The 19,025-nt window shown below is 33.3% G+C and overlaps 1 protein-coding gene across 2 annotated transcripts in view; it reads right to left on the bottom strand.

Moving 5' to 3' along the window:
* LOC127845084 (uncharacterized) overlaps positions 1-18,991 on the bottom strand; it is a 26,188-nt gene extending 7,197 nt beyond the window's left edge. The window contains exon 1 of one of the 2 annotated variants that reach the window (XM_052375772.1): positions 18,858-18,991. The gene's annotated coding sequence lies outside the window, so the exon portion shown is untranslated. Of the gene's footprint in view, positions 1-3,575; positions 3,906-18,857 lie in introns of those variants that run through there. The other variant, XM_052375771.1, reaches the window with a different exon arrangement.
* Positions 18,992-19,025: the final 34 nt, after the last annotated feature.

Genomic DNA, 19,025 nt, shown 5'->3' with positions numbered 1-19,025 from the left:
CTTTTTGAATTTTTCCATTAACTGTACATATAGAGCAATTCTTGTCCGGGCTATTTCTCCCCAACTACTGACTGGAATTCGATGAAGCTTTATGGGAAGCTTAACTACCTTGAGGAGATGCGCATGTTATTTGTGGGTTCTAGTCAGATGATTTATTTAGAGAGTAATGTCCCTTTGAAATGTTTAAGTTGCTAAACCATTATTTTGTCCAAAGTTATGCCCCTCAATACGTTTCCTTTTATCTGAATATATAGCATCACCCGTCTCCGACAGTTTCTTGTTCTACATTATTTGAAATTTAAGATATGACAAAGAACATGTTCAACAGTTGTTATACGCAATTCGTATAACATTACTTATTCGCTATTAGTTTCTTCGTAATACGACAAATACTGACGAATGTTGAGGAAAGTGTATAAGGATTTTTTCAGATTTGACCTAGTTTTTGTCCCCACTTGTCCCACATTCGAACTACGTCTAGATATTGTAAAGAGAAACCTTCAAGATTTATTCATAATGTGTTTTCTAAAGTGGTAACAAGATTTTGTCAATGATTTTAGACGTTTTTAACAGCAATTGCACAAGATTCGGAAAAGTTTTATTATTATGATCATTTTTCTTACCAACTTTAATCAAAATTGAGTAATTAATGAGGCATTCAGATTGTTGACGAACTACAAGTAAAAGACGCACTCCGCATGACGCAGGGCAATGGACACCGTTTTTATAGAGATCACAAAGCTTCGCTTCAGCACTTTGTGTTCATGTAGGCTACACAAGTTTAATACGATTTCGGCTTAAAACAACACTGAACAATACACAAGTATTTAGTTGGTTGGTCAATGTCTAGTTAGTGTAAAACAAGGTTGTATCTGTGGTATAATAATCACAATCACCCAAAACCTAATAGTATGTGGAAATAATAATATCTTGATATATGATCATATCATTAATTAATTGTTTTTAATATAAACAAACATCAAAGCGATCAAAAGTCAAAAAAAACTCTTTCGATTATTGGTGTGCAGTAATCGACTGTTATTCCTTCATATGTATGCCTAGCTTCTCTGACTGAAAAACGAAATATTGCGCAATGATGCATTAAGCCTCTCGTAAAGATTGCAAAGTCTTCTAGCGCTAACTTTGTTTGCAATCTCATGGTGTTATCATAGAATATCAAAACGATCGGTCAAAAGGAATATAAATTGTTATCTAAACCCATTTCATTTTAATGGTGCAATGTGAACATGTACATTACTAACGTATGACTCTATAAAATTTATTTTTCATTAAAACACAGAGAAGTCATTTCTTGAAACAGGGCGTTTCCCCTACCAGTCAAAGCCTGAAAACCACATCCAAAAATTTAACTCATATATATCTTTAGAACCAAATAAAATAATTACACCAACCATCACTTATCATTTCAGATTTGTTGATTTTTTCAAAAAAATAGGACTGATGGTTTACCTATACTTGTGAAGACAAATGTACACGTACGGACATGACAAGCGACACATTGGTGAAAAACGCGACTACGTGTAAGTTTCATGAAAATCATTGCTAAAAAATGTTGTGTGTACAACATGGAGACAATTAATTATTACCCAAATAAGACATAACTTAACGAACACTGACAAGTCTACTTAAACGGACATGGTTTTGTGATTTAAGATTTACTGAAGAACGCATCACCAACTTTATGTTGATACAGTAGTGTATATGCATCGTGGTACATGTACGTACAATTTTAAAGATGCAAAAGTGCGATATCTTGGAAGTGCTTTGGCGGATTGGTATGAGTATATATATGGAATCCATATTATGGATAATACGATGATGCACGCCAAATGGCAATGTACACCATCTTATAATAACAGAGTTATAGCCCTTTGTATCTTGAAAAAATGCTTTTTTGTGTGTCAAGTGCCATACATGTATCTTGGAAGTGCTTTGGCGGATTTCATTGAAACTTGGTATGAGTGTCCAGAAACATATTGGCGGGGGATATCAATTCAACGAATTTGCTTGTTTAACACGTATTATAGCTTTTCTTCACATTAAGCAAACTGTTTTTGAATTTCCTCCGACGATATCTAAACATAAACGAGCGAATGCGAGATTGGCATCGGAAAGCGTCGGAAGCATGACGTAGTTCCCATTTATTTTAGCTGCCCGAAGCCAATCTGCGTTCGCTCGTAAATGTTCGGTTATCGTCGCGGCAAATTCAGAATGCATAGTTTGTAAATCAATACAAATAAATAATAAAACCGAGCATTGTGTATCTTGTTAAATCTATGCTACCAGAATACATCTAGCGTTTAAGTTTAGTCTATTGCTATAAGAAACACTGAATTTGTATGTGTTCACCTTATTTTTGGAAATATTTTACGAAATATTCGTTCATTTTTGGTGTAAATGGGGCTTTAAATGAAGCATGGGTAACAGCCAATGCGACTTAAGCAGCACACTTATCTTTATCCTGTACAAAACGAGTTGTTTCCCTTGCTAAGATCTAAATTTAATATGGTTATCTGTTATCATGCCCTTTTACATTGGAAATTGATTTGCTAAAATCCGTTGTTATTTTAATAAATAAGCCATTGAAACAGATCGAAATTTCGGAAATTTAACAGAAAATCTTCATTGTAATTATTATTATATGAGAACTGAACTGGAGTTGAGTGACATGTTTTTTTGTAAAATTGTCGAAACTTTATTCCCGAAGGACAGATATAACCTTGTCAAGTTTATTAAGATATTTGCAATACATGCTGCACTCCTAAGGATAAGAAAACTTCAGTTATCGGTGCTAAAACAAATTACAATGTTTACAACTGATTTATATCTTGGAGAAAAAGCGGCTCAAACTCGAGTACCATATTGCCAGCGTCATGAAAGCGATAACGTAATAATAAGTCAATATTACTCAGATCCTTTTAAGAATTTTAAATATCGTACTCCATGCAATATTTCATAAAAGCTTTATGTATCTCGGAGGAATGTCTAACAATATATCTTCCTTCCGATAACAATTTCAAAACAGTACTTCCTTACTTTGCGGCGAAACTTAAATCTTGTCAGAATATCAAGCAATCCTTTCAGACAAGACACTCCAAATACACTTAACTAATCATTTTAAGGTTTGCAAGTGGGAGCAATTGATAATATCTTAGGAAAGTTTCCGTTTAATGTCTTTAGTTTCAACATTTACTATCGAAAATAAGTCGACAAGACCAACGGAATGGGTTGATCATCTCTCCGCACCCAGATTTCTATGTTATATGCAAACATTATGACTATTTTATTCATTTACATTTAAAGTGTTTATACTTTAAACTTCAGATGTGTATGTGATTTTAATAAAGGAACTATGATTTGCTAATTAAAAGAGGGACAATAATAATGTAGTCGTGTTTGACACAATTTTGTCTCAGTTTATCGTCTAGTCTCGTCTAGCTGTTCCAATTTGAAAAGCATGTACTTGGCATCGATCAATAGACAACAACATACATGCGGAAATTAAGAGACAAAGTAAAACACACATTTTAATAACATTTTTGTAAAACAAATACCTGCTAAACGTTCAATAAACCTTTTTAAAATTTTGAATCTGTGTAGACTTTCGTAAAACCAGACAACACAATGCCAGACGTAATCGAAAAGCACGAGGTCACACTCGGATATTCTTCTAATAAATTTTGCGAGGCTGTCGAAATATGCCGCTCGCAACCATTGTCACAATGCTCTCAAATCCAACACTTTATTGACAGAAAACTATAACATTAAATCAGCTTTAATTTGTCCACTCAAATCTGACGTAAACGCTTTATTTCAGCTTATATTGACATCTTCACAACATCTGTTACATGCATTATGTTTAAACAATGGTAATCTTGAGATCTGACATGTCTAATGAATACATCATTATATGTAGTGGCTGCCGGATAACACAATTACAATTAGTCACGATCCTGAACTGTTTCCGTTTCATGTGCTTGGTATTTTCGTGCATATTTATTAAATGTTTTTATGTCCGCCTCATTGAAATTATTTAAGTGATATCAGTTTTGTTTTGGTGCGCACTGAATGTTTTATGAAACAAATTGTTCTTATTTTCTCTATTTTCAGATTACAATTTGTTATCTTCCCGTTGTATTTTAACTGTCTAGATACGAATAACTGCTAAATGCAGAAGTTTCAAAATTCATATTAATATTTGTAAAATTCTTATTCTAATGATTTAATTATAATATTCTTTTGTTTACTTATCGATGTTATAGTTTAAATATTTGTTTTTTTGTTTTTTCTTGATTTCAGAATTGAACAAACAGTGCCTTTAATGTGTGTTGATAAAAGAAAATAAATGTGTCCAAGTAATATTAACATAAATTCAATGAAATAATACTTTTAATGTTGACGATTAAGTTTAATTTACTTGTTTGCAAATATCTATTAAATAAGCGGTTTTATGAGTTGATGAAGACACATAAACACTGATCTTGAGCCATGGGCAGTCATACGTCTCCCTGCCATAACAATAAAAAAAGAAAAAGAAAAATCAGCCGTGAGGTTGCGTATCCCGCTCGCAGTTAACTGAAGCGTTCATTGCTACCGATTACTGCATCGGTGTATGGATCAATCTTACAAATACCACATTTGCTGAAAGCTAAACGAATGCATCACGTTGTGCAGCTTTATGATATTAATTTCAGGCTTATCTTCTCATTTCTATGAATAATATTTTTTTCTGTATTCGCGTACCACACAAAAACATGATCAAGTATACATAAGCCATTGATAATTTATTGAATTTCCTTAAATATTTACAATTGACAGTCAAGTGCCTAACAATTAAATATTATTGATAGACTGTGGTAGAAACAAAGAAGGTAGAAAAGTGCTTTCACTTTAGTCTTTTATTTCTAAAATAACTTGAACGGCAGATTATCGGTTTCATTAAATTTAAATAATCGATAATCAAAATGGTGAATAAAAGTTGTATGCATCATTTATAGTTAAATGCTTATCTAAAAAAAGTTTTACTGTAATGATAACCACATACTTAGAAAACGTGAGTAATTTGTTGCGTCAAGCTATTACCTTTTATGGTCAGTTGACTGTGGGTTTTTGAAGGCCAGTTGGCCTAATGTGTAAAAACCAGTTGTGTGTTCATGTCACCAGTTAGCCTGGTGTGTATAAGCTAGTTGGCTTCTATGGTGAGTTGAACGTTCTTAAAAGTCAAGTTGGACTGATATGTAAAAGCAAGTTCGCTCGTTATTGAGCAGATATATTAGCGCGAAAAAATGCAGGAGTTTTCTCGTTATGGAATTACATGGGTTGTAAATCAATCGAATCGCGATTCGGGGTGTGTATTTGACAGGAATGCGACATAGAGAAGAAAAAAGAAAGGGTGAATAAGCCGTCCTCACGCCTCTTGATATGTTTGTTTGTTAAACAACTTAAGTTTTGATGTTTTATGTGTAGAAACACAGTCAAATACAAGAACGCACCACAATCTTGTCTGTTTTTAACTTTAATTATTATAAGAAACGAAGCTTTGTTTGATTAACAATCGCAATACAGATGATTTTAATGATGTTTTAACATGAAATGTTCGCATCGTTTCATTTACTAAATTGCTCAACTCATATTATGTGTTTTCGGGACTAATCCAGTTGTAATGGCAATTAACAACTATAATGATAACACTATTTTATCTAAAAGCTCAGTCTAAAATTGTGTCTTCTTTGTATCAACGCACTTCAATCTTATACTAGTTTTTTTTCATCTTATTTCACATAGTTTGTCTCGTTTAATCGTGCTTTGACAACTCAATATCTAATACAATATTTCTTGCTAATTTTTTGTGCTGTTTTCAAAACGCTGGTTGTATTAACATCATTTACAAATAAGGACATATTGTGAATGTGCAGATATTATTATATGTTTATGAATTATTATATTAATACGTTTGCTGAATTATGTTTTTTTGCTGATAGATTTGTATTTTTGGTTCCGATATATTTAGCCGTTTTATCCCTACATAATCACATTATAAGTTTATTATGTTTGTATATACTGATGTAAATATAACAAGAAATGATTTAATTAGATTTAAATAAAAATCTTGTTAGGAAGTCCTTTTCGATATTTAAAAAAAATCAAAGAAAACCACCATTATATTCAGTATAAACGAATGTGTGAATTAAGTTGGATAGAACAGAAAAATAAAATTAAAAAATACCCTAAATTGTATTAGAATTTAATGAGAATATTAAGTAGAAACAAGTACTTAAACAAACAAAAGAATACTCAGTCGGTTAAAATTATCCAAATAGCAAAATAAAACAGTTGTTAAACGTTAACGATATCGTTTAAAATGAATAGCAGGTAGAATATTGGTAATACAAGTGTCCTCTTTGATAGTACAGGTTTTAACAAAACTTAGATTTATTTAGAAGCAGTGCACGCATGTTGTAGAAAGATTTGAATTGATGGTTTAAGTTTTAACATTAAAAAGATAGGGGAAATAACCACCCAGACATTTTTAAGGCAAGTACTTATATCATTTATATGCACAAATGCGCTGCCATTTTATAAACAAAAACTCACGCCTCCTGAAATCGAAATAGTGGTTTTTATCCATATTCATAAAATAACAAGTATTTCTTTCGATGCATTTATTACGTAAAATCTGTAACATGTCATAACTATTAAAGAGTTTAATCCCTGATTGTGCTAAACTTTCGAATCATTATGTCTTTCAAATTCATAGCAAACATCAAAATGTGTTATAGTAGATTCACATGTTGTAATACAGTGACCCAGTTATTTTCTGACTTACCCCTTCAACAAATTCTTACTTCATAAGACAATTTCTACCAAACACAATGATGCATCAGAATATAAATCGATTACGTTTCAACCAATTAATCAAAGTACTGACAGTACTGGTGTGGCGATGCTTTTGAAGAGGATGAATATAAAAGCATCAATTCAAGTTTATCTACATCACCACTATTGTGTAATTTCTATTGCTTATCATTTATCCGCATCCTTAATTTAAGATTTGGCATAGCTACAGTGTACATCGAAAATTCACAGTTTTTTGTAAAACTTTATTTACAACAAGAGGCATAATTTTTTCGTACCCCAAATTTTCGTACCCATTTTGTTCGTACCCTTAATTTTCGTTATTTGTGGGTACGAAAATTTTACGTAAGAAAAAAATGTGGATGCGAAAATTTTGAGAACGAAAACAAATTTGAATACGGAAATTTTGGGTACGAAAACAATATGAAAAAAAAATTGTGGTACGAACAAAATTTGGGAAAGGAAAAATAAATTTGGTACGAAAAAAATTTGGCTACGAAAAAAATTTGGGTACGAAATAATGGCTTCAAAAGAATATTTGCTACGAAACATTTTGGGTATGCACAACAAAATTTGGGTACGATTTTTTTATTTGTAAAGATGGTTTACCCTTAAGTATACCGGGGTACCCAAAAGTACCATTTGAAAATCGCTGTAGTGAAGTATACTTCAAAGGGAAACCATGAAAGTAGTACCCTTAAGGAACTCGACCCATTCAGCCTTAGAACCGGTAAATAGATTGTTAGAGATAAAGATTTGGGTACTTAAAAAAATTTGGGTACGAAAGAAATTGGTTAAAAAATGGGTACGAAAAATATTGGGTACGAAAAAAATGGGGGTGTCTGGTTCCTGTCCCGAACCTCTCGATACATTTGAAAAAGGACGGAAACCAAGCTGCCTTTGACTTTATCAATGATAATCAGCGAGGTAAGCCGATAGAGAAAATTTAGCTTAATCAATCGGACTTGACTCGGCCTTTTACATAGGTGAAGATTTTTTCATGGTAGCAGCATCGTAAAAAATGTTATCAAAGCAGTGCGTGCATGTTGTATACAAATTTGAATTGATTTTTTAGGGTTTAACATCCAAACACAGGAAACTGACCACCTAGATATTTTCCCGGCAAGTATTTGTATTACGTACACTCACAAATGCGCTACCATTTTATAAACAAAAGAAAATGTAACTCCAACCGCCTCAAATTGTTTAGTGTTTTTAATGCAAAGTCATCTACAAAGTGTGATAGTGTGTAACAGTAGATACATATGCAGTAATACAGCGTCCCATTTTCTTCCGACTTACTCTTCCAACAAAATAATAAACCATAACAACTTCTACCAAACGCAATAATGCATCAGAATCCTTATGAAATGTTCAATACCGAAACATATTAATGCTTTCAAACACCAACATATATATTTCACACATCCCTAATTTAAACACGTTATTGCTTCTTCTATCGTTTAATGACAAACACGAGTCGTGCGTTCCAGTATTGTTTGGTTCGGCGTTTCGTATTTCATGTGCTAAGATGTATGACGCCAATCGTTCACGGAAACACTTTTCCTTAACTGTTATTATACATGCACTTTAATCAATACATTGTAAACACTTTGGCCTTTACCTTTATAAAAACAAATGCATGTATGAAAATAATCTTTGGTTAAAAATAGTTTAAACTGTAGTGTATACTTCGATGACTTTCTATTGATCTACATGTATAACCTAACTGTTATCGTTACATAGTTAACTTTGATACATGTAGTTACAATATTATTGTGTGTATAGCGAATTGTTGTGAGGTGTTGAAATTATGACAACATAAAAAAGCCATGTGCTGCATTGGAAGCTACATTTTTACTGCCAAATTTTAAGATAGAATTTTCCTTGTATGAGGATAGTCATATTGTTGTCACAGTTTATGGGGGTGTTATAAAACTTCCCATGTTATGAGCGAATGTCATTGACCTTATCTGTTTATGTTAACCAAACACGGTGTCAAAGTTCATCAAAGTGAGCAACACTTGACAGACATACTTTACCAACGACGGCCTTCGATCACGATGTTATGCACGTTAGCCTACTTTTCACTTAGGCTTAAGATGGTATGGCTGCATTGCTGTAAACAGCGTTATCGTGATAAACAATAGGTGTTTGTTGTCGGCGTAAGCAGCAGGAGTGACATTTTTCGTCGTGTTAACAATATATTATGTTAGCGTATGGTTGTCGTCGTGAAATAGAGAAGGGCTTATATGTGTTATTATGATATACAGTAATGAGTATGTGTTTGTTCGTGATATAAAGTAGGCATGTCGTTTTCTCTCTTGATATACAGTTAGGATGGTGCTGGTTGCCTTGATGTATACTAGGATTGACGTTTGTTGTCATGGTATACATAGGGGATGACGTTTTTTGTCGTAACTCACGATATGTGGTGGAATTATAATGTTGAGTAGAAATTTATGACATAAATTATAATTATATTTCTATGGGGAACATCATGCTGTTTAAACCTGGTATGCAGTGTTATTAGGGTTTGTTTAGTTGTTGCGTTGATGATACATGTGTCGTGGAACATTGTAATCATCAGTGTTGTGATATACTGTGTGCATTATTTGTGTTGAGAAACTGGTTGATTCGTCATATGGTATTTGGTTCGTCCTCAAATGTGTCCAAAGTTCTTATTAGACAGTGGTTTTCCATTATAAACACTGTATACACATGTAAGTCCGAACAAAGTAAATAGTCGCGAACGGATGTCTTCCATGCAGGTCATGATAACTGTTTCTATATATTCCCAAACTGACATTTTGGCAAACTAAGACTTAATTTATCCCAAAGTTTCTGTGTGTGCCTGAGTTCATACACACACATGGTTTACAACTAGTTAGTAACACAAGCAAAAAGCACAGGGCAACTTTTTTAAGTCGAACATTCATAAGCTTTAAAAATGATGTGATTCATGTACACAATACATGACTCAAACGTTGAACAAACATATCGGATATGACCACAATCATACCATTACTATGACAAACATTAACCATATTCTACCTACGTATATACAACTACGGAAACACTCTTTGAAAAAAATGCAGTAAATATTTAAATATTAAGTCAGGTATATTAATAAGATATTTGAGTGTTTCTATACACTATCAAATGGTAAAACTTGATATAAAGGTTCATGCAACGAATTATTCAGCACGTCAGATAAAACGACTATTTTTGTAAACCTGTCTTGTATTTCATTCAATGCTTGAAACTTGAGATATGAATTCCTCTTTTATCTTGACTTTAACCAGACGAACCAGACAACGTTTCAATGAGGCAAACAATTTGCTGATCAAATAACACCCGCGACTTTAAATATTAAATGGGAGGAAATATAACTTGTAATGTAGAAAATTGTTCCGAAGTGTAATAGGAAAATACACATTTTCTTAATATAACACCATCTTCAGTATTAATATCTTAACTATAAATGGCATATTATCAATAAAATGTACTACTTCTTCTTAACACTCATCTTTGACCTACAACGAACGTGCAACTTCCTTTAAGATTATCCCTATTTTGGCAATATCCCAACTGAAAGCAGTAATGTACCACCTGGCTTAGTGCCAAACGAAATTACGCTTCGGGATTTAAAACAAATTTATTAGAGCATAACATTTTATGGCATTTTCTAAACGAATTAATATTCGTCGTTATTCATTTTAAGGATAAATTATGTAATCAAAATATTTTACGAAAAATACAAAAACACATTTTAGATTTGACAATGAGAGTTTACTACTGCATACTGCAGCCCGACGTAATATGTTCTCTTTTGCAAACCGTCCCAAAAGTCTTAACTGTAATAGGTGAATGCGTTCTGATGTCGCATATTGATGTTGTTGTTGGTTGTTTTTCAATAAAAGTCGAAATCACATTTTTTAGTAAAAATTGGTATTGATTTTTCCTTATAATACTAATTGATAAAATATTACTCAGAAAATAATACTATTTCGCATCAGATCCTGTATGCAAATGCAACGTATTTTACATCGCTATTGCAGAAAAAATTATATAACAAATATACCATGTAGTTCGATCAGTGCGGTAAGGTTGTCGTGAGTAACGTATACAGTATGTTATGTACACATTATGGCGTGATAACTGTTGGATATTCCAAACGGTGTATGGTATGCGTTACCGTTCTTGATATGCAAAGAAAAATGGTCAAACTATTATTGCAAAATAATACCGCATTCAGGTAATCAGTTTTTTTTCTGCGGACATGCCAGTTTATTTTAAAGTAAACATTATTGATTCGTTTAAATGCAACATGCACCAATTCACTTCAACTGTGTTTTATACTTTGAAAATTCTGCGTTAGGTGTTGTGAATGTAAACACATGTTCTGAAAGCCGTTTTATCAAATCAATAGGATCTCAATTTTTAGAAAAAATCCTTTTTTTTGGAAGGCGGGATCTTTTTAAAATATATAGTTGCACTAATTATAGTTATCAAGAGTTATTTGAAAACCAAGTAATCTCTTTCAGGTATTCCCGTTTCACCACGACTATAACACACACATAAGTGAATGATGTGAAAAAAAACTGTTAGTCGTGCTGAGGGCTCATATATTTTGTGCCGATTATGATTATCTTCTTTTTTCAAATGCTCGTCTTAGATTTTTATCATGTCGAAAATATGTGCAACAAGAAATGTGTTTGTGAAACTCTGTGTCCCCATATACTTGACCTTTGACCATAAAAAGGACCTTGACCTTTTACCACTCAAAGTATGCAGCTCCATTAGATACATATGCATGTCAAATATCAAGTTGCTATCTTCAATATTGCAAGTGTTAATTTAATGAGCGATTTTGACCCATATATTTGACCTTTGAGATTTGAAGGATGATTTTCACCTTGGCCTTTCACCACTCAAAATGTGCTGCTATATGAGATACACATGCATGTCAGATATGAAGTTACTATCTTCAATATTGCAAAAGTTATTGCAAAATGTTAAAGTTGGAGAAAACAAACAAACAAAGCAGCAAACAAACAGACAGGGCAAAAACAATATGTCCCCCACTATAGTGGTGGGGGATAAAAAAATTGTGAACATTTAAAAACAGCATTGGTTTTCCAGTTTCTTTGATTTCTACATTTTGAAAGATGTCAGATTGAAAACGTCTGCTTTTTAAAATACCGATGAATAAATTAGTACTTATATAGTGACATAGTACGCAAAGTTAGTTTAAAATTGAAATTTATGCATTTGGTTGGTATTAGATCGATACAATTTAGGATAAACAATTACACAAATAGTGCATGTAAAATAAGATTCCATCACTGTTTCGAATAACATTAAAAGAGAAACTCATACCAATGATATACACATAAATTTTTCAGTTATGAACATACGATGATACGGGCATTTGATTGAATAGTATTGCTACATACAGCTCAGCAAATATTATAATCGAACGGATATGGTGTTTCATATTTGTACTCATTCCTGCAAGGTCAATAACATGAACATGCTAATGACAAAATAGTTAATTCTTGCTTTCTCTATATTTTATAATTAATTTATCTGTTTGTTAGTCCAAAATACATTTTAAAGGGCAGTAATAATATTTATAAGTAACGTGCTGTTGCATATCTACAAAATATATTGATTTCGCTATTCGTGGGCTTAGCGCAAAACGGTCGTAACTGACATTTTTTACAAAAATGACTTTATTGCATATTTTGTACTATAATGTCAATATTTATAATCTGAAAAAATAGTTAAGCCAAATTCTGCTTAAAAAAACCCTAAAACCGTCATTTGGCAAAAGGTCGTATCTGAAAATGAAATTATTTTCATTGCAAAACAGTCGTATCTGCAGTTGCAACCGTTTTGAACTGAAAAAAAATATAAACATGATAGTGTAATGGTACCAGTACCTAGAATGTGAGACTGAGACCATGGTAGCAATACATACAGACTGAGACAATGCCGTGATTTGTGTTACCTATTGGGAAAAGTATTGGTACCAGCCAAATTGTGTGAGAAAAACCCAGAAATTGGGAAAATTCACGTTGTGAAGTCTTCACATTGGGAAATTGGTATATTTGATATTTTGCTCCTAAATACTTAAAAAAATTAATAACTAAATGTTGTCCAGTTGTCATACCATAGAGCTGCATAGGAAAACTAATTAAAATTTGTTTGTTTTTTGTTTTCTTCAATTGTTTTTTTTACAGCAATTGGGAAATTTGTAGTTTTTTCCTAATTGGAAAATGCCATTTCTGGTACTTTATAAAAAAAAATTAAAACGCTACAATCGTACCAGTACTAGTATGTCAGACTGTGAAAATGGTACCGGTATGTATCATGTTAGACTGTGACAATAATACCAGTATGTAGCATGATAGACTGTGACAATGGTACCAGTAAGTAGCATGTCAGACTGTGACAATTGTCCCAGCACAATTAACCAGTCAGACTGTTACAACGATACCAGTGCTTAGCATTTCAGACTGTTACAATGGTACAAGTACGTAGCATTTCAGACTGTGACAATGGTTCCAGTACCTAGCAGTTCAGACTGCGACAATTATACCAGTAAGTAGTAGTTAAGACTGTGACAATGGTACCAGTACGCACATGTGTAGCATGTCAGTCTGTTACAATTGTTCCAGTACCTAGCATGTGATACTGTGACAATAGTACCAGTGCGTAGCATGTCAGACTGTTTCAATGATACCAGTACGTGGCATGTCAGACAGTGAAAATGGTACCAGTAGGTAGCATGTCAGACTGTTACAAGTGTACCAGTACATAGCATGTTATACTGTGACAATGGTACCAGTACATAGCATGTTAGACTGTGACAATTATAACAGTACTTAGCATGTAAGACTGTGACAATGGTACCAGTACCTAGCATGTCAGACTGTTTCAATGATACCAGTACGTTGCATGTCAGACAGTGACAATGGTACCAGTACCTAGCATGTCAGACTGTTTCAATGATACCAGTACGTAGCAAGTAAGACTGTGACAATGGTACCAGTACCTAGCATGTCTGACTGTTTCAATTATACCAGTACGTAGCAAGTAAGACTGTGACAATGGTACCAGTACCTAGCATGTCAGACTGTTACAATGGTACCAGTACGTGTCACATCAGACTGTTTTAATGGTTCCAGTACTTAGGATGTGAGACTGTGACAATTATACCATCATGTAGCATGTGAGATTGAGACAATTATACCAGTACGCAGCTTATGAGACTGTGACAATGGTACCAGTACATGGCATGTCAAACTATTTCAATGGTACCAGAACGTAGCATGTGGGCTTGTGACAATTTTACCAGTACGTAGCCTGTCATACTGTGACAATTATACCAGTATGTAGCATGTCAGACTATGACAATTGAACCAGTACATAGCTGGTCAAACTGTGACAATGGTACCAGTAGGTAGCATGTCAGACTGTTACAACGGTACCAGTACATAGCATTTAAGTCTGTTAAAATGGTACCAGTTCGAAGCATGTGAGACTGTGACAATTATACCAGTATGTAGCATGTTAGATTGAGACAATTATACCAGTAAGTAGCATGTGAGACTGTGACAATGGTACCAGTATGTAGCATGTTACACTGAGAAAATGGTACCAGTACATAGCATGTCAGACAGTGACAATGGTACCAGTACCTAGCATGTTACACTGTTACAATGGTACCATGCAGTACATAGCATGTTAGACTGTGACAATGATACCAGTACATAGCATGGTAGACTGTGATAATTATTCCAGTACTTAGCATGTCAGACTGTGACAATTTAACCCGCACGGAGCATGTAAGACTGTGACAATTATACCAGTACGTAGCATGTCAGATTGTGACAATGATACCAGTAGGTAGCATCTGAGACTGTGACATGTTACCAGTACGTGGCATGTCAGACTGTGGCAATTATTCCAGTACGTGGTATATCAGACTGTTACAATTCTACCAGTACGTAGCCTCTAAGACTGTGACAATTATACCAGTATATAGCATGTCTAACTGTGACAATTATACCAGTACGTAGCATGTCCGATGGTGACAATGGTACCAATGCGAAGCATCTGAGACTGTGACATGGTACCAGTGCGTGGCATGTCAGACTGTTACAATAATACCAGTAAGTAGCATGTGAGACTGTGGCAATGGTACTAGCATGTCAGACTGAGACAATGGTACCGGTATGCATCATGCCAAACTGTGACAATGATACCAGTACATTGCATGTCAGACAGGGACAATGGTACCAATGTGTAACATGTCAGACTGAGACAATTATAATAATGATGCTCAAAAGGTAGGAAAAAGATCAATTTATTATAGGATTTTGTACTTGTTTTTGTCTTAACATTTTTCGTATATCACAATAAATATATTTGAAAACATTGTAGTTTGTATTTGAATTCAGAAAGAGGGTTATAGGCCTGCTTTTAATAACAAAGTTCATTATTTTTTAAATTAAAATAAGCTGATAAGACTTGTTTTGACTTGAACTCTATTGAATTATAATAATTACAATACAAATATTAAATGCTTTATGAAAGATTTAAAGATATGACAATAACTTGTTTCTTCTTATGTATTGGTCTTCTACTTAATAATTCTGTACAGGCCCCCAGTCACTGTGTAATGATCATTTTTCTGTTACTAGTATGTCTGCGTACATTTAAATAATAAAAAAAAATCAAATAAAATGATCATACTTTATAGTTATAGTTATTGGTTAAAAACAAGCACAATGCAATGCATTTCATGTACTCCAGGTAATCCAACTTGAATTCAAATAAATGTAAATTTTTGTATTTTCTTCCATCATTAAAACAAATTATTTCAATAAACACATATTTCAAGTATTCCGAATAAAAGTCTTCATATTAAGACATATGGACAGAAAAAACTGATCTGATTTTCAGATACGACCTTTTTGCATAAAAAATATAATCAAACATTACAAGATTTTAAGCGCAAAACAGTCGTATCTTGATATTAAACAAATATCTCTGACTACAATAATGCCAATAGAGTTATATTGTGTGAACTTTAAATGAATGTACAATACCTACATTTATGCAAAATAATATGGTATTACTGATAAAAATGAATAAAACATTATTATTTTTTATCGTACTGAAAAGGTTACAAAAAGTCAGTTACTACCGTTTTGCGCTAAGCCCGCGTATTGTTTTTTCTCATGTTAATATAAGGCCTGCCAAAAGCCTTTTTCATTTAATCACATATTGCTATCAATATTAATTGCGATGATTCATCTTATTATTATAGTTACATTTTACCGTTAAAAGCAAATTTTCGAAATGCATTTGTAGTGTTTCTTAATGTTGTCTTTGTCCACTCATATACGCTGTGTGAACTAATCTTTCTTATGCATGTCTATTAGTGATGGCAAAATTATTCGAATATTCGAATATTCGATTGAATGGCCAGTATTCGAATATCAGAATTGATATTCGCATATTCGCATTTTTTTCAAACGTAATGGCCCTTATATTAAATGACCTGCGAGCCGCTTACTAATTGGGTTTGATGTGACGTTCTTCGTGTCAAACTGCGGCCCGTGTCAGCGTTGGTATACGGAACAAACACCCTTAAAAAGGTTAAGCAACCATTCAGAATTTCCTTACCAATAACGTACCACTTCGCTATGTCCTAAATCCTAACACGATTTACGCCCGGTTTATAATTCAGAAACACAATATTTCTGACTGGATATTCCTAATTATGAAATGAGCACAACTGCTTATTTTCAATCACAAAATCCACAACAAACTATGATATGAAACGATGCGTGACGTAACTGTTGTAAAACTCCATCAGTCAGCTATAAAATAGAAGTTTATGGGAATCTTACACACATCCTTTAAGCTTAATGGTGTACAACGTGATTTTCTGCGATACGATCTCAAAACGCCCCCAAGCAGAACTCAATACATGTGAATATGGAAAACATATTAACGCTGATCAACACTTCATATCTAGAGGCGAAATACAGAATACTGTAAAATGAACTGAATGGTTGAATGGTTTCGTTTAATGAATACATGCAGTCAACACACGCAAACACTTCTTTATGACCCAGAGGACTGACTGGCTGGCTGGCTGACTGACTGACTGGCTGACTGACTGACTGACTGTCTGACTGAGTGACTGGCTGGCTGTCTGACTGGCTGACTGACTGTCTGACTGACTGACTGACAGATTAACTGACTGACTGTTTGACTGACTGACTGACTGACTGACTGACTGACTGACTGACTGACTGACTGACTGACTGACTGACTGACTTACTGACTGACTGACTGACTGACTTACTGACTAACTGACTGACTGACTGACTGACTGACTGACTGACTGACTGACTGACTGACTGACTGACTGACTGACTGACTGACTGATTGGCTGACTGACTGACTGACTGACTGACTGACTAACTGACTATAATAATAATAATAATAATAAATAACAGTTTCTTATTTGGTCTTGTTAAAATTATATTCAAAAATGAACATTTATTAACAAACAAATGCTTTTTTTCAATTAGGTGCCAATTAAGGGCTTACATTGACTGGCGATTAATAATTTAGTTTCTGTGATCACATTTTAAAAAAGCATTAAAATGTCTCTTTTTATAAACGTTCATGATATCGTTATTTTAAAATTTCAAATAAAAATAAAATTCTATGACATTATGTGTTTCCTTATATTTGTTCTTGAATATTTGGTGTACAGTGCATGCCTTATTAATATGTTTCTTTATATACACGTTCATGCTATCGTTACTTTAAAATCTAAAAATTAAATAACATTCTTTGACATGATGTTTTTCCTTCTATTTGTGCCCAATTACAGTATCGGTCATAGTATTAACCGACAGCGATACACTTATTCGATAGCAACGATAATAAACAGCCTTGTATTCAGCAAACGGATATAACTTACAAAACAATGGAAGTTAACACAGAACAAATTTCACTCTTGTCTGATATATTTCGTCTAAATAGGCTTTTTTAAAGTTTGATTTTACAATTCAGCTACATTTTCTTTCTATTTCTCAACACCACAATTGTATATTCAATTTTCTGTATCAATTAATATTTATTATCCCTACCGGATATGAAACTGAGAAATAGAAGTTAAATCAATTCAGCCGTTTTATGCGAATATTCAAATATTCGATTGAATGGATTTGCGAATATTCGAATACCGATTTAGGTATTCGATGCCATCACTAATGTCTATCACTGATGTAAGGAGCTCACTCCGCAAACCAATACGTAAATATATGTTCAAAGGAATTGCTTTTTCTAAAAAAATTCTTTCTCCTCTGGTTACATGGCATATGATCAATCAAAATGAAGAATTTCGTGTCGTTATTTCTAATACATTGTGTGAGTATGCAACCTGTTGATGCATTTGTGATTTGGATGTAGGTGGCAATTAGATCTTCATCTTAAAAGTGTTACCATAATTGAAGCAAATAATAATCTAAATATCAGATAATCAAGAAATATGCTTGGAAAATCGGCTGTTTCGTATCTTCCATTCTTGTATGAACACTTCACTCTGTGATCGCACACAAACACTATATATATATATATATATAGTTGTTATGTTATCATTTTCTTCTGTAGCGTATACGTATTCTAATGTGTGTGCGTTTTATGTGTTTTGTATGAACGAACAAATCAGAAATGAATGGTATATTGGTGCGGGCTTTTTAGTTTTTGCTTAGTAAACGTTTTATTTATCACTAATCCAGAATTCTTTTGTAATTTCAATAAACATTAAGATAGCCTCTATTAACAAATAACTGCTACCGGATATCTCCTTTAAAACATAGTTGCAATGATAATAATAAACAGCATGTGCATTACTCAGACGATGGGTGAAAATGTAATTTTACCTGTAAATATCCGTGAGATGAAAACACTCAATATTCAGAGTACTTTTGCACATTTGAAAGGGGCGTACATGTGGACTTTTTACCTTTATCACATGCTTGTTCAGTCGTATCACTAAGATCAAAGTCGATAAGCAGTTTGCATCAACTTGCCGAGATAGATGATTATTA

Source organism: Dreissena polymorpha, chromosome 9, assembly GCF_020536995.1.
Source record: "Dreissena polymorpha isolate Duluth1 chromosome 9, UMN_Dpol_1.0, whole genome shotgun sequence".
NCBI classification, from domain to species: domain Eukaryota; kingdom Metazoa; phylum Mollusca; class Bivalvia; order Myida; family Dreissenidae; genus Dreissena; species Dreissena polymorpha.
Note: the sequence above shows the minus strand (reverse complement) of the source record. Positions and strands in the feature narration are given on the sequence as shown.